Here is a 23,224-nt window from a genome sequence, read left to right as displayed (position 1 = left end):
GACCATAGGTGGCCACCATATGGCTCTGTAATTGCAGGTGACACTTGTCCAACGACATACATCATCTCTGTTATACCCTGTTATTTCGTATCACTTTTGCCATCAGCATTACAAAAGCAAGTCGCCCTGAGCCCTCAATGTACTTTTGCCATTTCCCATAACATATAGGCCACACAATCAACTGTTTGCCATAATTTTTCTTTTACACATCACAAAAGGATAATAAACCAGCAACAGTCAGAAAAAAAAGATAAATCACCCAAGTGACTCCCCTTGTGAGTATAGGTGCTTAATCTTTCTCTTATGCGTGCTTCTACATGGTGCTTCCCCTGTGGTTTCAGCAGATGTAGAAGCACCTTGCTGACTAGGATGCTGCGCCTGCTTAGACGCCTTTGGCAGGCGTCCTCTGGGTTTGGGAGCTTGGGAGGGCTCTTCAACAGTCTGCTCTTCCTGCGGTTGTGCAGGGGCTGAAACGGCCATCTCAGTTGTCTCTGCAAAGTGGGTCTCTGACCGAGGGCTCCGCAGTGGCATGGTCGTGTGAGCGCTTTGAGAGGAGCCCACACTTCCTTCTGTCCTGCCAACAACATCCCTCTCATGGGTCAGCTGCATCTCAGTGCTGACAAGTGGCTGGAGAGCACCTCGTTGCACTTCAGGGGGACCATGAGGACCCGTATCTGCACTGGTAGTCCTCATCAAAAGGACGTCCATGAAGCTCTGGTCTCTCTGCTCAATAGCTGCCCATCACTCCTCCAGAGATGACATTCTATTTTGAACAGTCACCATGTTTTCCTGACTCTGGCGACTTATTTCCTCCATGACCATAGCCATCCTTTCCACTGAGGTAGCCAGCCTTTCCACGGAGGTTGCCATCCTATCCATGGTGGTGCGTTCATGTGCCATTGCCTCCACCACGACATTGCTGATATAACAGATGGACTCCTCCATTCTCTCCACACTCGCACTAACCCTGAAGGCAAACCCTTCCAGAGACTTGCACTTGTTCCTGTATTTCCCGAGAAGCTCTTTTTCTGAATGGCCCCAGAGGCACAGCGTCTGCATGCAGCTCAGCAGAGCTAGTAGAGTCCTGCAACCTCTGCTGAGGACTCTCCACTGCTGTCGCTGTCTCCACCGTCTGCTGATGCTCACTTGTGCGCTGTGATAGACCAGGTGACAACACTACTCTAACTCGTGAGGGCCCCACCGAGGTGAGCGTTGTTGCGCTGGTGCTGGGTGCGCTGAGTCCTGGTGACGCTGCTCCCTCAGAGGCTTTAGGTTCCTCTAAGGAGTCATCTGGCTCTTCGTCCTGGATCGTGGGGAAGGGGACGCTCGATGGTCCTGTGGGAGAGAAAAGACATTATTTAGACATCTGATATTGATGTAGCTGACACATCCTTTTGAGTAGATGATACAATCACGATTCTCTATGAACATCATACGCCATTCTAAGAGAGATGAAACTCTATTATGTCACCAGCTTCCTCTAGTGTGCCCATCTCTCCATCGCCCACTTCCAGGTCCTCGCCCCTGCCAGCAACATCGTTTGCAGCCTCCTCAGCACTGGTCAATGTGGCTAGGGTAGGTGTTCCTCCTCCCGTCATTGCTCTCTCCCTCTTATTGTGGGCTATCTTTTCCTGCAAGGAGGGACACAAGCAATGTTTCAGCCACAGTGACGGAGTGAGGGTCAATAATACCTACCATAGACGCTTTGAGGGAGACAAAGATGGGGTAAGGTGTCACGAGGAAGCTAGCTCCCTGTGCGTTGTTAGTTGTTGTCACTGCATGACAGTGAGAGCGAGTCTAAGGGGTCCATAGGCAGGATGCTGAAGTGATTCAGTGCAGAGACAGAGATGGATAGGAAAGGGTGCAAGGGAAGTAAGGGTAAGGTGGGATGTGAAGGAAGAGGCTTACAGCACAGAGTGCTGGTGATGAGAAGAGAAGGGAAGCAGATTGAAGGCAAGTGTGATGGGACACTCACTTTTGATGTTCACACAAGATCATTAAACCTTTTTTGGCACTGGATCCATGAGCGTGCATATATGGACCTTGCGCTGACCTCCTCAGCAATGCGCAGCCAGGCTGCCTTGGTCTGCTGAAGAGGCTTTCTCCGGCCATCAGGAGGGAAGAGAATCTCCCTGCGCCCTCTGACAGCATCCACAGGAACATGGAGGGAATCATCATTAAAACGAGGAGCTGCCTTGCCTCTGGAAGAAGTCATTGCGTTTAAATCAAGTGCCGGAAACCACAATGGAAAGGCTCAGGCTGAATGGCAGCTTTAAAAGCAGCAGCTATGATGACGTCATCAGAGGCGGCCAGCCGACCCGATCGCACTCATTGGACCGGCCAGCGAGTCTCATTGAAATCAACAAGCTCATTGAATCAAAATCGGACATCAGCAGCTGATCCCGCCGGAAGCGGCTCCGGAACCCGTCCACCACGCAACCTGTCTCCAACCCGCCTTGGCAATTAAAATCGAGCCCTCTGTCTCCTGCCGCTCAGCCAATTTCCTAACCAGGTCAATAATTTGCCCTCAACTCCGTGGGCTTCTACCTTAGATAACAGTCTCTTATGTGGGACTTTATCAAATGCCTTCTGGAAGTCCATATAAATAACATCCATAGCCATTTCCCTGTCGACTGCTTTAGTCACCTCTTCCAAAAATTCAATCAGGTTTGTCAAGCATGACCTACCTTTCACAAATCCATGCTGGCTCTCTCTGATCAACTGAAAATTTTTGAGGTGTTCAGTCACCCTATCCTTAATTATAGACTCTAGAAATTTCCCCACAATAGATGGTAGGCTAACTGGTCGATAATTCCCTGGTTTCCCTCTCTTGCCATTCTTAAAAAGCAGAGTGACATGCACAATTTTCCAATCTAAAGGGACGGTTCCTGAATCGAGAGAACTTTGGAAGATTATAGTTAGGGCATCTGCAATGTGCTCACCTACTTCCTTTAAAACCCTGGGATGGAAACCATCTGGCCCTGGGGATTTGTCACTTTTCAGTGCCATTATTTTTTTCATTACTGTTATTTTACCTACGTTAATTTTATTGAGTCCCTGTCCCCGATTCAATATTTGTTTCTTTGGGATTTCCGGCATGCTATCCTCTTCCTCTACTGTAAATACTGACGCAAAGTAATTATTTAACAAGTCCGCCATTTCCCTATTGTCATTAACAATATCACCACTCTGTTTTTAAGGGGCCAACATTGCTCCTGACCACCCTCTTTTTCCTAATGTAACTGTAAAAATTCTTCGTATTGATTTTGATATCCCTTGCAAGTTTCTTTTCATACTCCCTTTTTGTAGCTCTTACTATCTGTTTTATGCTGTCCCTTACCTCTTTAGTTGTCCATAGCTGTTTTTTTTGACAAGTAGAGCTCTTGCCCCTCAGGTGTATAAACTGTTCTGTATCACGTTAAATTCTTTTTTAAACATCTCCTACTGATCTTCTGTTGTTTTACCCATTAACAGATTTTCCCAGTTTACTTTGGACAGTCTCTGCCTCATCCCGTTGAAGTCGGCCTTACCCAAATCCAGCTGTTTCGCGTTTCTCTCTTCAAACGCTCCTTTGAACTCAATCATGTTATGATCGCTATTGGATAAATGTTCACACACAGTTAGGCTGCTAACAAAATCTGGCTCATTAATCATTACTAAATCTAATATGGCTTGCCCCTTTGTTATCTCTAGGACATATTGTTGTAGAAAACTATCCTGGACACACTCAAGAAATTCAGTAACTTTCTATATGAAAGTTAAAATCCCCAATTAAAACCACTCTGCCTTTACTACACGCTTGTCTAATCTCTGCATTTATACAATCTAGCACTTCAGAGCTACTACCAGCGGGCCTATACACAACTCCCACTACAGTCTTAGGTCCTTTCCTATTTCTTAATTCAAGCCATAAGGTCTCCACTGGCTGCTTACCTCTCTTTAAATCCTCTCTTATCATAGTGATTATGTTACTGGATTAGTAATCCAGAGGCCTGACTAATAATCCAGAGAATGTGAGTTCAAATCCCTTGGCAGTTTATGATTTTGAATTCAGTTAATTCAATAAATCTGGAATAAAAAGCTAGTATCAGTAACGGTCACCATGAAACTACCGGAGTGTCGTAAAAACCCAATGGTTCACTAACGACCATTAGGAAACCTAAAGGAAATCTGCCTTCCTTACCCAGTACGTGACTCCAGGCCCACAGCAATGTGGTTGACTCGTAACTGCTCATGAAATGGCCGAGCAAGCCACTCAGTTGTACCAAACGGCTACGAAAAAGTATAATAAGAACAAAATCGGACATGACAAAGGCACACCCTGCAAAGTCCTCCTCACTAACATCTGGGGACTTGTGCTAAAATTGGGAGAGCTGTCCCACAGACTAGTCAAGCAACAGCCTGACATACACACAGATGGTGATATCAAAATGATGGAAGGTGTCATCAACAGTGCTATTAAGCAGCGCTTACTCGCCAATAACCTGCTCAATTTGGGTTTCGCCAGGACCACTCAGCTCCAGACCTTGGTTCAAACATGTAGAAAAGAGCTGAGTTCCATCGAGACAGCATTTGACCGAGTGTGGCACCTAGTAAAATTGAAGTCAATCAGGGGAAGTCAATTAGTGTGAAGGGTATAGAGGGTGCGGAATTCCTAAAATGCATCCAGGAGAACTTTTTTAGCCAGTATGTAGCAAGCCCAACAAGGGAGGGGGCGGTCCTAGACTTAGTTTTAGGGAATGAAGCTGGGCAGGTAGAAGGCGTATCAGTGGGAGAACATTTTGGTGCTAGTGACAATAATTCTGTTAGATTTAAGGTAGTTATGGAAAAGGACAAGGATAGACCAGGAATAAAAATTCTAAATTGGGGAAAAGCAAATTTTGTTAAGCTCAGAGGGGATTTAGCTATAGTGGACTGGAAACAGCTACTTGAAGGTAAATCAGTGTCAGAGCAGTGGGAGGCATTCAAGGAGGAGATCGGGAGGGTTCAGACCAAATATGTGCCCTTAAAGAAAAAATGTGGGACTAACAAATTTGGAGCCCCCTGGATGTCTAGGGACATACAGAGTAGGATAAAGAAAAAAGGGAGACGTATAACTGATACCGAGGGCTAAATACTCCAGAATCTTTAGAGGAGTACAGAAAGTGCAGGGGTGCAATTAAAAAGGATATTAGGAAAGCAAAAACAGAGCATGAAAAATTCTTGGCAAGTAAAATCAAGGAAAACCCAAAAATATTTTATAAATATATTAAGAGTAAGAGGATAACTAAAGAAAGGGTAGGGCCTATTAGAGATCATGGGGGTAATCTGTGTGTGGAGGCGGGAGGCATCGGTAGGGTTCTTAATGAATACTTTGTGTCTGTTTTCACAAAGGAGAGGGGTGAAGCAGACATTGCTATCAGGGAGGAAGAGTGTGAAATATTAGATGAATTAAACATAGTGAGAGAGGAAGTATTAAGGGGTTTAGCAGCTTTAAAAGTGGATAAATCCCCAGGCCCGGATGAAATATATCCCAGGCTGTTACGTGAAGCAAAAGAGGAAATAGCAGAGGCCATGACCATCATTTTTCAATCCTCTCTGGCTTCAGGTGTGGTGCCAGAGGACTGGAGGACAGCTAATCTGGTACCCTTGTTTAAAAAGGGAGAAAAGGATAGACCGAGTAATTACAGGCCAGTCAGCCTAACCTCGGTGGTGGGAAAATTATTGGAAAGAATTCTGAAGGACAGGATAAATCTTCATTTAGAAAGACACGGATTAATCAAGGATAGTCAGCTCGGATTTGGTAAGGGAAGGTCATGTCTGACAAACTCGATTGAATTTTTTGAGGAGGTAACAAGGAGGGTAGATGAGGGTAGTGCGTTTGATGTAGTTTATATGGACTTTAACAAGGCTTTTGATAAGGTTCCACATGGCAGACTGGTCATGAAGTTAAAAGCCCATGGGATCCAGGGCAAAGTGGCAAGTTGGATTCAAAACTGGCTCGGAGACAGAAAGCAGAGGGTAATGGTTGATGCGTGTTTTTGTGACTAGAAAACTGTTTCCAGTGGGATTCCACAGGGCTCAGTACTAGGTCCTTTGCTTTTTGTGGTATTATTCAATGATCTACACTTGAATATAGGGGGTATGATTAAGAAGTTTGCAGATGATACTAAAATCGGCTGTGTGGTTGATACTGAAGAATGGAGCTGTAGACTGCAGGAAGATATCATAGAAACATAGAAACATAGAAGATAGGAGCAGGAGTAGGCCATTCGGCCCCTCGAGCCTGCTCCGCCATTCAATGAGATCATGGCTGATCATCCAAACTCAGTACCCTATCCTTGCCTTCTCCCCATATCCCTTGATCCCTTTAGCTTTAAGAAATATATCTAAATCCTTCTTGAATATATTTAATGAATTGGCCTCAACTGCCTTCTGTGGTAGAGAATTCCACAGGGTCACCACTCTCTGGGTGAAAAAATTCCTCCTCATCACTGTCCTAAATGGCTTACCCGTTATCCTTAGACTGTGGCCCCTGGTTCTGGGCTCCCCGCCATCGGGAACATCCTTCCTGCATCTAGTCTGTCTAGTCCTGTTAGAATTTTATAAGTTTCAATGAGATCCCCTCTCATTCTTCTAAACTCCAGCGAGTATAAGCCCAATTGACCCAATCTCTCCTCATACGTCATTCCTGCCATCTCAGGTATCAGTCTGGTGAATCTTCGCTGCACTCCCTCCATGGCAAGAACATCCTTCCTCAGATAAGGCGACCAAAACTGCACACAATACTCAAGGTGTGGTCTCACCAAGGCCCTGTACAACTGCAGCAAGACATCCTTGTTCCTGTACTCGAACCCTCTCGCTACAAAGGCCAACATACCATTTGCCTTGTTAACCGCCTGCTGCACCTGCATGCTTACCTTCAACGACTGGTGCACAAGGACACCCAGGTCTCGTTGCACTTCCCCTTCTTCCAATCTATTGCCGTTCAGATAATAATCTGCCTTCCTATTTTTGCCACCAAAGTGGATAACCTCGTATTTATCCACATTATACTGCACCTGGCATGCATCTGCCCAATCACCCAACCTGTCCAAATCGTACTGGAGCTTTTATGTTCCCTGCAAGCTTACTCTCATACTCTATTTCCTCCCTCTTAATTAATCCCTTTGTCCTCCTTTGCTCAATCCTAAACTGCTCCCAATCCTCAGGTTTACTGCTTTTCCTGGCCAATTTATATGTCCTCTCCTTGGATCTTATGCTATCCCTAATTTCCCTTGTTAGCCACGGTTGAGTCACCTTTTTTGTTTTATTTTTATGCCAAACAGGGATGAACAAATTCTGTAGTTCATCCATGCAATCTTTAAATGTTTGCCATTGCCTATCCACCGTCAACCCTTTGAGCAACATTCCCCAATCAATCCTACCCAACTCGCGCCTCATATCATCATAGTTTCCTTTATTTAAATTCAGGACCCTAGTCTCAGAGTCAACTACTTCACTCTCCATCTCGTATACACTCCAGGAATTCCTCCTCCACATTATTGTTACTAATTTGGTTAGCCCAATCTATATGTAGATTAAAGTCACCCATGATAACTGCTGTGCCCTTATTGCACGCGTCTCTAATTTCCCGTTTAATGCCATACCCAACCTCCGCATTACTGTCTGAGGGTCTGTATACAACTCCCACTAACGTCTTCTGCCTCTTTGTATTTCTCAGCTCTACCCATACAGATTCCACAGAGCTGATATCCTTCCTTACAATTGTGTTAATCGCCTCTTTAACCAGAAATGCTACCCCACCTCCTTTTCCTTTTTGCCTGTCTTTCCTGAATATTGAATACCCCTGGATGTTGAGTTCCCAGCCTTGGTCACCTTGGAGCCATGTTTCCATAATCCCAATCATATCATATCCGTTTACATCTATTTGCGCAGCTAATTCATCCACCTTATTACGCATGCTCCTCGCATTAAGACACAAAGCCTTCAGGCTTGTTTTTCTAACACTCTTAGACCTGTTCAAATTATTATTTACTGTGGCCATATTTGATTTAAACCCTTGATTTCTCTGACTGCCACTTTTGCTTTTCTCCTTCCTGTCTTTTGCTTCTATCCTTGTTTCCCTTTCCTCTGTCTCCCTGCACAGGTTCCCAACCCCCTGCCATTTTAGTTTAAACCCTCCCCCACAGCACTAGCAAACACTCCCCCTAGGACATCGGTCCCGGTCCTGCCCAGGTGCAAACCGTCCAATTTGTACTGGTCCCACCTCCCCCAGAACCGGTTCCAATGTCCCAGGAATTTGAATCCCTCCCCCTTGCACCATTCCTCTAGCCACATATTCATCTGAAATATCCTTCTATTTCTACTCTGACTAGCATGCGGCACTGGTAGCAATCCTGAGATTACTACCTTTGAGGTCCTATTTTTAAATTTACCTCCTAACTCCCTATATTCAGCTTTTAGGACCTCATCCCAGTTTTTACCTATATCATTGGTACCTATATGCACCACGACAACTGGCTGTTCACCCTCCCCTTCCAAAATGCTCTGCAGCCGCTCTGAGACATCCTTGACCCTTGAACCAGGGAGGGAACATACCATCCTGGAGTCTCGCTTGCGGCCGCAGAAACGCCTATCTATTCCCCTTACAATAGAATCCCCTATTACTATAGCTCGCCCACTCTTTTTCCTCCTGTCCTGTGCAGCAGAACCACCCACGGTGCCAGGAAGTTGGCTGCTGCTGTCTTCCCCCGATAAGCCATCTCCCTCAACAATGTCCAAAGCGGTATATCTGTTTGAGAGGGGGATGGCCACAGGGGACCCCTGCACTACCTGCCTGCACCTACTACTCTGCCTGGTGGTCACCCATTCCCTTCCTGCCTGTGCAGCCTTTACTGCGGTGTGACTAACTCATTAAACGTGCTATCCACGACATCCTCAGCATCGCGAATGCTCCAGTATGTATCCATTCGCAGCTCCAGCGCCGCAATGCGGTCTGCCAGTAGCTGCAGCTGGATACACTTCCTGTACACATGGTCGTCAGGGACACAGGAAGTGTCCCTGATTTCCCACATAGTGTAGGAGGAGCATACCACGGCGCCGAGCTGTGCTGCCATGACTTACCCTTTAATTAATTCAAATTAAATTAAATCAAATCAATCCCACCAATTATACTACAATTAAATTATATACTCAAGGGCCCTTGTTTACCAGCAGTCCCCACTACACAACAGAGACCCTAGAAACTATAAACCACAAAATTTAAGTTTGGGAAAAAGCGAGAAAGAGAGAAATACTCACCACCCAATCACTTACCTGCTTTCTGGTGACGTCACACTTCGATTACTTTTTACTTCTCTCTCTCCTCTCAGAGGTCAGCCTCTCCCGCTCTCAGAACTCGGTTTAAATCCGCCTCTCCCGCTCTCGGAGCTCGGTTTAAATCAGCCTCTCCCGCTCTCGGAGCTCGGTTTAAATCTACCTCTCCTGCTCTCGGAGCTTGGTTTAAATCTGCCTCTCCCGCTCTCGGAGCTCGATTAAAATCAATATATTGGTCAGGTGGGCAGAACAGTGGCAAATGGAATTCAATCCGGAGAAGTGTGAGGTAATGCATTTGGGGAGGGCTAACAAGGAAAGGGAATACACATTAAATGGTAGGTCACTGAGTAGTGTAGAGGAACAAAGGGACCTTGGAGTGCATGTCCACAGATCCCTGAAGGTAGCAGGCCAGGTAGATAAGGTGGTTAAGAAGGTATACAGAATGCTTGCCTTTATTAGCCGTGGCATAGAATACAAGAGTAGGGGGGTTATGCTTCAACTGTAGAAAACACTAGTTAGGCCTCAGCTAGAGTACTGCGTGCAGTTCTGGTCACCACATCACAGGAAAGATGTGAGTGCACTAGAGAGGGTACTGAGGAGATTTACAAGGATATTGCCAGGAGTAGAGAATCTTAGCTATGAGGAAAGACTGGATAGGCTGGGTCGGTTTTCCTTGGAACAGAGGAGGCTGAGGGGAGACTTTATTAAGAGGGGCATAGATAAAGTGGATAGAAAGGATCTATTTCCCTTAGCAGAGGGGTCAAAAACCAGGGGGCACAGATTTAAAATAATTGGTGGTAGGTTTAGAGGGGATTTGAGGGGAAATTTCTTCACCCAGAGGGTTGTGGGGGTCTGGAACTCACTACCTGAAAGGGTGGTAGAGGCAGGAACCCTAACCACATTTAAAAAGTACTTGGATGTGCACTGGGGATGCTGTAACCTGCAGGGCTATGGACCAAGAGCTGGGAAGTGGGATTAGGCTGGATAGCTCTTTGTTGGCCGGCACGGACATGATGGACCAAAATGGCCTCCTTCCGTGCTGTAAATTTTTATGATTCTCTATGATTCTATGAAAACGCTCCATGGGTGGAGTCATAGCTAGCACAAAGGAAGATGCTTGTGGTTGTTGGAGGCCAATCATCTCAGTTGCAGGACATCGCTGCAGGAGTTCCTCAGGGCAGTGTCCTAGGGCCAAGCATCTTCAGATACTTCATCAATGACATGCCCTCTGTCAGAAGTTGGGATGTTCGCTGATGATTACACATTCGCAATTCCTCAGATAATGAAGTAGTCCATGCCCACATACAGCAAGACCTGGATAACATCCAGGTTTGCAGTCAAATTTGCAATATGTGCTCCCAGCAGGTGAGGCACCCAACTGGATGCACAAGTTCAGAAAAAGATCCTTAGACAAGAAAAGAAAGACTTGCATTCATATAGCGCCTTTCACAACCTCAGGACGTCCCAAAGAGCTTTATAGACAATGAAGTACTTTTGAAGTGTAGTCACTATTGTAATGTAGGAAACATGGCAGCCAATTTACATAGAGCAAGCTCCCACAAACAGCAGTATGATAATGACCAGATAATCTGTTTTAGTGATATAATGCTGTCAATCACAGAACATCAGAAAACTGGGAGTGAAACATAAATTCAGTCTGCTGATAGCTACATTACTCACAGGTTTATAAGTGCAGATCAATTACTCTGGCGAATACAGAAGTGGGCATTTCTGAATAATATAGGCTGTAATATTAGACTGATGTCTTGGAGATTTCACTTGATTATCTTCCAGGGTTGTTCATCTCCCTCAAGAGATCAAACAGGTTGGGAGAGTCTGCTCCATATGGTTTGTTGGTAGAAATGGGTTTGATAGGCCAGCTCTGTTATGTCCGTGTATAATCAGGCACAGACTGCGGAGAACGGTACAAACGGTGTTTACTCAACGTGGCTCAGACTGCAACTGAACTGTACAGATTACTACTCAACGTTATATACAGATGTGGTCACTGCTGGTACTACAGTATACATGAGCTGTAAAAAGTAGTTCTCCCCCTTAAAGGTACATACATTACAATTCCTCCCCTTTTAGATTAACAGTACCATAACACTCATTTAACAATTAAATATCAAACTAATTACAATTAACACTTTTAACATGCAACATTAGCTGAAAATAGTCTATTTATAAATTCAGTCTTTGGGGAGGCTTCCTGATCCTTTCTGGATAGCGCCTTTCCCGGGTGCGGAGGCGATTCTGGCCCCCTGTCGTTGGTTGGTTCATCAGCTTCCGATGCTACTGTTTCTGGGGTAGATGCTACATGTACGTCGGGTTCATCACCAGGTACGTATGGGCGAGGCATGGGGTTGACTTGTTCCTGTGACTCTAGGATCTGGTCAGCATGGCGTCTCACGATGCTCTCCCCAACGTCCACTGTGTACATTAGTGGGCCCTGCCGTGTGCATATCGTTCCTGGCTGCCATTTTTCTGTTCGGTAGTCGCGGGCCAAGACTGGTTGCCCTACATTGAAGCTCCTTGTTGGCTTCTCTTGGATGTGCTGGAATTGCTTACTCTCAACATCTCTTCGTACGTTTGGTCTGAGCAAATCCAGGTGAGATCTTAACCTTCGGTTAAAGAACATCATGGCTGGGGCCTGGTTGGTGACTGCATGTGTCGCATTCCGGTAGGCGAACAGGAAATTGTCCACCTTGTGCTGCAGCGGAATGTTGTCATTGTACATAGCCTTTATTGCCTTCTTAAAGGTTTGTATGAACCTCTCAGCCAATCCATTTGTATTTTCCGGATCCATTCACGTCCCAGTAATGGTGGTCCTCCATCTTGCAATACATACAGGTCTAGTTTTGGTGTTTCCTTACCGTTATATATAATGGTCACCCTTATTTTTCCTTTGGGGTAGACTTTTTGCCCCGTGTACATCTTCAAAATAATTTTTGTGTCTCTCAAGGGTATGTGTGAGAATAGCCGCTCATAGTCCCGTCGGTTTATGACTGTTAGGGCTGATCCTGTGTCCAATTCCATCTTTACCTGGACTCCTGCTATCTTGAGAGTGATCCAAATGGTTCGGTGATCCTCTGTTGTGATCACATTATGTAGTTTCAGACAACTCAGTTCCCTGCTTTCGGAGTCGTTATCACTCTTTTGTTCGTCTGAACTATTCTCCGTTATCTTATGTACCTTCTTGTACTTTCCTTTGGTCGGTTTCTTATTGCTGGTTTTCTTTCCCGACCTGCAGACTCTACTTTTCCACACTGTCTGCACACTTTGTCCTTGAACCAGCAATCATTATGGTCGTGTGTTGTTCTGCCGCAGCGATAGCACTTCTCTGTTCCATATGACATTTCATTTGTGCCATATTCTTGCGGTCTCTGTTGTATCTCTGCAGCGCCCTGTGCTGCTGCTTCATATGATACCGCAATGCTGAAAGCCTTTTCCAGCGTAAGGTCCTTTTCAGATAAAAGCCGTTTCTGGATTCCTTCACTTTGAAGCCCACACACAAACTTGTCCCTTAAAGTATCTGCTAGTCCCGTTCCAAACTGGCAGTGTTTCGATAGCTTGCGCAGTTCCGTTAAATACTCAGCATTACTTTCATCTTTATGCTGGTTCCTTTTGTGAAACTTAAATCTTTCTGCTATCAGCAGCAGTGTGGGGTTTAAGTGGTCCTGTAGGATTGACACTATGTTTTCAAAATCCTTTTCTACTGGCTTCTCTGGGGTTACTAGGTTTCGTAGTAAGCCATATGTTTTTGCACCCATTGAATTCAACAATACCAGCGCTTTCTTGTCATCTGGCACTTCATTCGCCTTGCAGTATACTTCTATGCGTTCGACATATGTCATCCAATCTTCGACTTCATTGTCGAACGCTGTGATACTGCCACTCTTCGGCATTTTTGGGTGTGGTTAGACTGGCTTAAAATGGCATCTCCCGCGCTTTCCTTTCTTCCCCGCTGGGGATTAAAATGGCGTCTCCCGCGCTGCTGCCAACGCCGCTCTCGGCGGTCCTCGTGGCAAATGGCGATGCCCTGTGGGTTTTGTGCGCTGCTCCTGCGCTGCTGCCAACGCCGCTCTCTGCGGTCCTCGTGGCAATGGCAGCGCCTCACGTTTTCCTGCGCGCCTCTCTCCCCCGTTGATGCTGCTCGGCCCTTGAACACCGGCTGCGCTCTGCTCTCTCTCGTCTCTCTCCCCCGTTGACGCTGTTCGGTCCTGAACACCGGCTGCGCCCTGTGCGCTCTGCCCTCTCTCTCTCCCCCGTCGCCGCTGCTCGGCCTTTTTCTGTGCCGCTCGGTCGGGCTCTAGCCCGCCGCTGTCCAGGAAGGGTCTGCGCAGTACCTGTTGCCAGCCCGTTTCGCTGGACCACCGTGACTGGTAAGCCAAGCCTGGCTCTCGACAGCCTCCCCTGCGATGCTCAAATCTCCGCTGGATGACTGGGCGGTTGCCCGTGGTTGACGCCCGTGCTTCTGGACTCAACCTTCTTCCACTGTTCTCCAGGAGTGAATCCCTGGGAGGTGATGCAGAGTTGCAGGTAGGTTCGAATCTGCCTCGTCGCCACTGTTATGTCCGTGTATACTCAGGCACAGACTGCGGAGAACGGTACAAACGGTGTTTACTCAACGTGGCTCAGACTGCAACTGAACTGTACAGATTACTACTCAACATTATATACAGGTGTGGTCACTGCCGGTACTACAGTATACATGAGCTGTAAAAAGTAGTTCTCCCCCTTAAAGGTACATACATTACAAGCTCCTTTTTTGTTTGCCCTACTTTCTTTTCAATGTTTGGAAATCACTATCATTTTATTCAATTTCTCTTTGAATCATGTGTTTTCAACTAGCCAGTGCAGCCCTCTGAAGACCTCCAGATGTGAATAAAAATAATTAGCTGGCCTTCATAAAATAATCCAATAGCCGGGGAACTGGTGTGGCCAAATGTTTTTGAATTTGCGTCAAAATTGTGACGGAGTTGCAACCCAAAAAATGTCAATTCGCTTACTGTATTAAATGCAATCACTGAAGTGGCATTTGATCTGAAGGGAAGATTGGAAAGTCTTTACATAAGCTGTTGAGATATAAGGATCTGGTTGTCATTATAAAACAGTGGCTCACTATGATCCAACTTGCAGATTATTGGGAGAAAGCACTGAAGGCTGGGATGCTTGAAGTAAATAAGACAGGGACAGAGAGCTGAGGTATGAGGAATCAGGAAAGTGTACTGCAATATATAGTACGATAGCATATAATGCTTTAACACAGAAAAAAGCCCAAGGCGCTTTACAGAGGAGATAAAGGAACAGGCGCCGAGCCCTTCTGGGAGAGTTAAGAGAAGTGACTGTAAACTTGGTTGAAGAGATATGTTTTGCGAAGGCTTTTAAAGGTGGGAATGGGATATAGAGAGGTAAGAAAGACTTCCATTTATATAGCAATTTCACAACATCAGGATTCAGGACATCCCAAAGCGCTTCAGTCAATGAAGTACTTTTTAAAGTGTAGTCACTGTAGCGATGTAGGAAACGTGGCAGCCAATTAGCACACAACAAGATCCCACAAGTAGTAATGTAATAATGACCTGATAATCTCTTTTTAGGTGTTGGTTGAGGGATAAATATTGGTCAGGACAAGTCCCCTGCTCTTCTTCAAATATCCCATGGGATCTTTATGTCCATCTGAGAGGGCAGACAGGGTCTCGGTTTAACATCTCATTCGAAAGACAGCATGTATAACAGTGCAGCACTTCCTCAGTACTGCACTGGAATGTAAGCTTAGATTTTATGCTCTAGTTCCTGGAGTAGGACTTGAACTCACCACCTTCTGAGTGTTACCAACTGAGCCATGGCTGACACCTAGGTGGAGGGGTTGGTGGCAGGGTTGGAGGTGGAGTAGAGCCAAGGAAGCTTAGGGGTCTACCGTGAAAGGTAGAACGGGGGAGGAGGTAATGTACAGGAGGCCACAGGCAGACAACGGGAGGGACGGAACGTAAGGTGAGAGAAGATTGCAGAGATAGGGTGGGGTGATGCTTGCAGACAAAGACGAGGATTTTAAATTCGATGCTTTGAGCCAATGTGAATCAGCGAGGATGGGGGTGAGGGTTGGGTCGGCCTTACCATGGGGTAGGGTGTGAACAGTTCTGGACAACTTAAAATTTATGGAGGCTGAGGTCAGGAGGTGGATAAGTGGAGTGTTTGAGAAGTGAAGGTGCCCAAGGTGTGATAAAAGTTTTGACAGCACTAAGGTAGAGGCAGAAGCAGGCTGTTTGTGGAACCTTGCTGTGTGCAAATTGGCTCCTGCCACATTGTAATAGTGACTACACTTTATTAGCTGTGAAACATGATGGGATGTCCTGAGATTGTAAAAGATCTTCATGCATGAGCTTAGCTAGTGAGTGGCGGTAGAGAGGTATCTCTGCTAATCCTATGCTCACTTGACCCCCACACACTCATTACTTCCAGCAGGGGTCACCAGAGAGCAATCAGGGGCGGCGACCCGAACTGATTTTTCACCCTCTTTCGCCATTGGGCACTGAGAACAGTTGTCTCAGGTCAGCTAACTCAGCGATTAAACCTGGGATTTTCTGGCTGTGTATGGTTAAGCGACTACACCAGTGCCTTTGCCCATTAGTGGGCCTTCACGGGAGGGAGGGGAGAGAGGATCGTTTTTAAACATATCTTCAGTTGACCCCTCAGACACCAGAGTTGTTCCCTGTTACGCAACACTGTTGGAGTAGCGATTAAAAATTTAAAATGTGTTCATACAACCTCTTTGCCATTCCATTGTCAAACTAACTTTATTTATAATCGAGGAGGAAGTAAACAGAGTGATGATGTTTTGTTTGGCGGTTTCAGTTTCAGTCACTGCCCTGGATCCCAATGAACTCACAGACTCTGTGCCCTCTGTGCTGCCAGAGTGGGCGGAGGGAGGACTGACTCCATACTGGTTGGGCTCGATGTTACTGCTAGCTGATTAATGTGTCAGCGTGGCTCGGTGGTAGCACTCTCATCTCTGAATCAGAAGGTTGTGCGTTCAAGTCCCCACTCTAGAGAATCGAGCACAATAATCCAGGCCGACACTCCCAGTGCAGCACTGAGGGAGTCCTGCACTGTCGGAGGTGCTGTCTTTCATATGAGATGTTAAACCAAGACCCCAACTGCCGTCTCAGGTGGATGTAAAAGATCTCATGGCACTATTTCGAACAAGAGCTGGGGAGCTCTCCCTGGTATCTAATATTTATCTCTCAACTAACATCACGAAAAACAGATGATCTGGTCATTATCACATTACTGTTTGTGGGACCTTGCTGTGCGCAAATTGGCTGCTGCGTTTCCTACAATACAACAGTGACTATACTTCAAAAGTACTTCATTGGAACTTCCTGAGGTTGTGAAAGGCGCTCAGATTAAAACATCCGTTTCCCAAAGTATTAAAAAAGAATCATTTAACGGGGTAAAGGTGCAGATGTCATTTATACCCAGGTGCAGTGAAACTGGGCAGGAACATTGCATGTCACCGTATCGGGCAGTGATTAACTTGGAACTGACCGTGGTGTACACTGTCCACCAGTGAGTCTTTGTGAAACAATTTCAATGTGAAAGCTACAAACCTGGGAGCTTTCCTATTAATCAAGGCTGGGAATGTCAGCAAAGGCTACAGGTTCTAAGCACTATGCTGGAATGTGTTAAGTAGTCAGGGTAGATTTCAGTAAACCCTCTACAAACACACGGAAACACATACAAAAAATGACAGACAGCAGAAGCCCCACTGGTTTATCCAGCCCGTCCCACACAGCTGTGATGCCTTGTGCATCACAATACAAACACTCCACCTCACCTGGAGCCACGTCATCTCCTGGGAGAGGCAAAAGACGAGATAAAAATCCAGGCCAATTAGAGAAAAGAACTGGAAAATTCTTCTCCGAACCCCTTAGGCAATCAAAACTAATCCAGGAAATCACTCTGGCCCTGATTCATGTACGAGGTGATCTCCGCCCCAGCCAGAAACAGGTCCAGCTATCACTTGAAGGAATTCAGTGACTAGGCATCCACTGCACAAGCATGCAGTCTGTTCCACAGGCCCACTTTTTTATTCTCTGGAAAAAGAACCACCTCTGTCATCTAACCTAGATCTGGCCTTACATAACTTTAGATTGTGACCTCTGATCCTCCCGAACCTATTTAGTTGAAACAAACTGTCTACACCAACACAATTTAATCCCTTCATCATCTTAGAAATCTCGATCAAATCACCCCTAAGTCTAACTCTAACCTCAATTTGTTTCATAGACTTTATAAACCATGAGCTATCCAGTAAAAGGAATAAAATGTAGCTCTTCAACAGCTCCCACCTGGCCAGTTAGACTAAAAGGGCTGGATTTTGCCAGGCCCGAGGAGGCGGGAATGGAGGCGTGTGGGGTGTTAAAATTGCAAATAGTGGCAGGCGGGCCCGACCCCGCCTCCAAGCAATTTTCCCAAATGCGTGGTTTCTGATCCCATCTCCGTCCCGCCTCCAAGAGGCGCGATAGGCCCTTAAGGCCCTTAACAACCACTAAATTGCTTTTATAATCCCACTTTGAGAAGCCTTTCCGATTTTCCCACGTGATTCACGTCTCCTCTGAAACACGACGGTGAAACCTGGCGGGAGCACAATTGGATTGCTGACTATCAGCTGCAGCTCCACCATTAAATAGCAGATTTAATCAGTCATCATTTGCAGGTGGCAGGACTTTGTTGTCTCAGGTCTGGGGGAACTTTTAGCAGGCATAACCATAGCTGTGGAAGTTTGGAGTCTGACACCCATCTCCAGTGTGACCTCCTGGGAGAACCCTCTCGCCACCTTCACTGAGCGCTTCCTCAACTGAGGCATCTACCAGAAGCATGGGAGGCATTTATTTCCTTTCCTCCTGGACATCAGATGAGGAAGAAGACCAGCCGCAGCAGCAGCAGAACCATCAACAACAGCAGCACCAACAGCAGCAGCACCAACAGCAGCAACAACAACAGGAGCGCCAAGCTGCTGCTCACCCACCTGAAGCTGCACAGGCCAGAAGGGGCCAGCACATGGAAGCCCGTCAGCGTGGGAGATACCCCCCAAACAGGGTCTACAGACACAGGGTCAGCTACCTCAACATGAGTGAGCAGCAGTGTCAAAGGCGGCTCCGACTTTCGCGAGAGGTAGTGGGTGACATCTACGCAATAGTGCAGCAAGACCTGGAGCCCAGAGGAGCAGGTGGACACCACTTACCAGTGGCCATCAAAGTCACCACCGCACTCAACTTTTTTGCCTCAGGCTCATTCCAGGGATCAGCAGCAGACATCAGCGGCATCTCCCAGGCGACCGCACACACTTGCATCACACAGGTAACCGATGCCCTCTTTGCCATCGCGCATAATCACATCCATTTCACCAAGGATCAAGCAAGTGTCATGGCGTGTGTGTTTGGACTAGCTAATCTGGCAGGCTTTCCAAGGGTGCAGGGCATCGTTGACTGCATACATGTGGCCCTTAAGGCACCCCATCGTAATCCAGGTATTTTTGTCAACCGCAAGGGCTTCCACTCCCTTAACGTGCAGCTGGTGTGTGACCACAAGAAGGAAATTTTGCATGTTTGTGTCAAGTACCCTGGCAGTTGCCATGACTCCTTCATCCTACGCTAGTCTAGTGTGCCTCCGCTCTTCAGTCCACCAGGCCAACTTAACGGATGGCTACTTGGAGACAAGGGCTATCCCCTGAAGACGTGGCTAATGACGCCGTTGAGGAGCCCATCCAACGAAGATGTGGAGAGCTACAACTACAGCCACATTTGCACCAGATCCATAATCGAGCAAACCATCGGCATGCTGAAGATGCGCTTCAGATGCCTGGATAGATTAGAAACATAGAAGATAGGAGCAGGAGTAGGCCATTTGGCCCCTCGAGCCTGCTCTGCCATTCAATGCGATCATGGCTGATCATCCAAATTCAGTACCCGGTCCCTGCTTTCTCCCCATACCCCTTGACCCCTTTAGCCTTAAGAAATATATCCAACTCCTTCTTGAAATATATTTAATGAATTGGCCTCTACTGCCTTCTGTGGTAGAGAATTCCACAGGTTCACCACTCTCTGGGTGAAGAAATTCCTCCTCATTTCTGTCCTAAATGGCCTACCCCTTATCCTTACACTGTGACCCCTGGTTCTGGACTCCCTGACCATCGGGAACATCCTTCCTGCATCTAATCTGTCCAGTCCTGTCAGAATTTTATAAGTTTCAATGAGATCCCCTCTCATTCTTCTAAACTCCAGTGAGTACAAGCCCAATCGTCTCAATCTCTCCTCATACGTCATTCCTGCCATCCCAGGTATCAGTCTGGTGAATCTTCGCTGAACTCCCTCCATGGCAAGAATATCCTTTCACAGATAAGGCGACCAAAACTGCACACAATACTCAAGATGTGGTCTCACCAAGGCCCTGTACAACTGCAGCAAGACATCCTTGTTCCTGTACTCAAACCCTCTCGCTACGAAGGCCAACATACCATTTGCCTTCTTAACCGCCTGCTGCACCTGCATGCTTACCTTCAGCGACTGGTACACAAGGACACCCAGGTCTCATTGCACTTCCCCTTCTCACAATCTATTGCCATTCAGATAATAATCTGCCTTCCTGTTTTTGCCACCAAAGTGGATAACCTCACATTTATCCACGTTATATTGCATCTGCCATGCTTTTGCCCAATCACCCAACCTGTCCAAATCATCCTGGAGTTTCTCAGCATCCTCCTCACAGCACACACGCCCACCCAGCTTTGTGTCGTCTGCAAATTTGGAGATATTACATCTAGTTCCCTTGTCTGGATCATTAATATATATTGTGAATAGCTGGGGTCCAAGGACCGATCCCTGCAGTACCCCACTCAGCAGCCAGGGTCTCCAGAATCGTTGTGGTTTGCTGTGCACTTCACAACGTGGCACAGCGTCGTGGCTTGCAGATTCCTGAAGACCAAGTGGCTCCCCACATATCCTCCACAGATGAGGAGGAGGAGGAGGAGGAGGAGGAGAGCGAAAACGAACATCTTGCAGAGGCCCATCAACCAGCGGCAGCAGTACGCGAGAACATTGCTGCCCGGGATGCAAGGAATGCACTCATCTTGGCCAGATTTGCTTACCCTAGCCAATCAAGCACTTTTGCCTCGCAGCTTCTTAGCAGAGCATCGACAATGGCCAAGAACCAGAGGATTCCTAGCACGCTGACCACCATACTGACAATTGCAAGTAATCCTAAGCCCTCAATGTGGAAGTCCCATTTGCGAAATGACACACGCCACAACTGCAACAGTTGCCATCAGAATTTTTATTTACAATAACCAACTGATGGCATTTAAAAAATAAACACAACATTTCACCCAAGTGACTACCGTTGTGACTATTTGTGCAGTATCTTTCTCTTACGCGTGCTCCTATGTGGTGCTTCCCCTGTGGCTTCAGCAGATGTGGAGGCCCCTTGCTCACTTTCTTGCTGCTCCTACCTCGACACCTTTGGTGGGCATCCTCTGGGGTTGTGAACCTGTGAGGGCTCAGCAACAGTCTGCTGCTTCTGCGGCTGTGCAGGGGTTGAGACGCCGATCTCAGTTGGGTGGGGACTCTGGTGGGGCTCTGACCGAGGGCTCTGCAGTGGCATGGTCATGTGAGCACTTGGAGAGGAGCCCCCACTTCCTTGTTCTCTGCCACCAACATCCCTCTCATGGGTCAGGTCCACCTCAGCTCTTGCAAGTGGCTTGAGAGCACCTTGCTGCACATCAGGGGGGCCATAGGGACCTGTATCTGCACTGGCAGTCCTACTCAGAAGGACTTCCATGAAGGTCTGGTTACTCTGTTCAATAGCTGACCATCGCTCCTCCAGAGATGTCAGTCTATTCTGAACACTCATCATGTTTTCTACACTCTAGCGACTTAGCTCCTCCATGGCAGTAGCCATCCTCTCGTCTACTGTAGCCATCCTTTCCATGGAGGCTGCCATCCTTTCCGTGGTGATGCGTTCATGCGCCAATGACTCCACAAAGGCTCTGCTCATGTTAGCGATGGACTCCTCCATTCGCTCCACACTCGCAGCGACCCTGGAGACAAAACCTGCTAGAGACTCCTGCACCTCTTCCTGGAGTTCCAGCACTGCTGTTCTTCTGGATGGACCCAGAGGCAGAGGGTCGACATGCAGCTGAGCCGAGCTGGGAGAGTCCTGCGCCCTCCGACTAGGACTCTCCACTGCTGTCCCTGTCCCCACCATCTGCTGATGCTCACTTGTGAGCTGTGATACACCAGGTGACAACACTACTCTATCTCGCGATGGTCCCACCGAGGTGTGAGTGTCTGCGCTGGTGCTGGGTTGGCTGAATTCTGCTGACGCTGCACCCTCAGAGGTTGCAGCTTCCTCTGAGGAGTCTGGAGACTCAGCCTGTTCCTCCTGGATAGTGGGGACGGGTGCTTGCGATGGTCCTGTGGGGGAGTAAAGGAAAGAGTCAGAGATGTGAGGCCAAGGTTACATGCATGCACATTGCATATTGCAGATGATCTGTTAGAGCTTTGGAATCATTATCAGCGACTCATGCAATGTCAATGAGAGAGATGAAAAACTATTCTGTCACCAGCTTGCTCTGATGCGCCCGTCTGTCCATCCCCCACTTACGCATCGTCCTCAAGTCCCACTATCTCCAGGACCGCCTCCTCCCAAGGGGTGAGGTGGGCTACTGAGGGTGGCCCTCATCCTGTCCTCGCTCTTCCCCTCTTATTGTGAGCTCTATTTTCCTGCAATGAGGGAGACAAGTGGAGTTTGAGTGAGAATGAAGGAGTGAGTGCAGAGAATCCATAGCATAGATGCTTAGAAGGAGACAAAGATGGAGTGAGTTGGCAAGATCAAGGGCCCTCCCTGTGTTTTGTAAGTTGTTTTCATAGCATCACAGTGATAGGGAGTGTGAGGGCTGCATAGTCGAATAGTTAGTTGAATCTGACCATAGAGAGAGAGGGAATGCGTAAGGGTGCAGGGATGTCAGTGTCAAGTGGGATGTGGAGGAAGAGATTGCTAAAGCTGAGAGCTGGTGAGGAGAGGCAATGGGGATCAGATTGAGGGTGATAGCAAAGTCATACTCACTTTTCCAGTGCGCAGAAGGTCATGAAACCTCTTCCTGCACTGAAGCCAGGTTCTGCGGATGAGGGACAACGAGTTCACCTCCTGGGCCACCTGGAGCCACACAGCCTTCGTTTGCTGGGGAGGCTTCTTCCTCCCTGAAGAAAGGAAGAGCACCTCCTTACTGCCTCTTGCTCCCTCCACCAAAGCTTGCAGGGCACGTCATCAAATCTGGGAGCAGACTTAGGTCTCCCACCGCTCATTCTGCCTCCAGGTCCCTCTCACTGCAAGGCTTCTTGCAGACCTTAAATGCAGCAGCAATGATGACGTCATCGGAGGCGAGTTTTAGACTGAAAAAACTAATTGGGCCATGGGTTCCCACACGCTGGAACTCAATTGCCCAATTATGTGAAAATCACATCAATCTCGCACATCAATTTGGAATCGGGTGGATAACACGAAAAGCGGATGACATGACCCCAGCCCGCCCCAATAACAAAATCCAGCCCAAAGCATCTAAACAATCGTTATGTGTCTGCTTTTCTATTGGAAGTCAACATTGAATTTAAAGCGCGCTTCGACCCTGAGCATGCTGCACTAAGACCATAGCATTCTTTCTCTGTATAAAGACTGAACTTGCTGTTAGGGGGTCATGCTGATAGAACTGTCAAGGAAGCAGAGACTCTATTCACGATAATAGGTCTTCAGAGATCTTGCATTTATATAGTACCTTTCACAACCTTAGGGTGTCCCAAAGTGCTTTACAGCCAATTACGTTCTTTTTTGAAGTGAAATCACTGTTGTAAACATGGCAGCCAATTTG

Source organism: Somniosus microcephalus, chromosome 12 (assembly GCF_052327205.1).
Source record: "Somniosus microcephalus isolate GS21.2 chromosome 12, FLI_Smic_1.0, whole genome shotgun sequence".
In the NCBI taxonomy this organism is placed as follows: Eukaryota; Metazoa; Chordata; class Chondrichthyes; order Squaliformes; family Somniosidae; genus Somniosus; species Somniosus microcephalus.
This window is presented reverse-complemented; position numbering follows the sequence as displayed.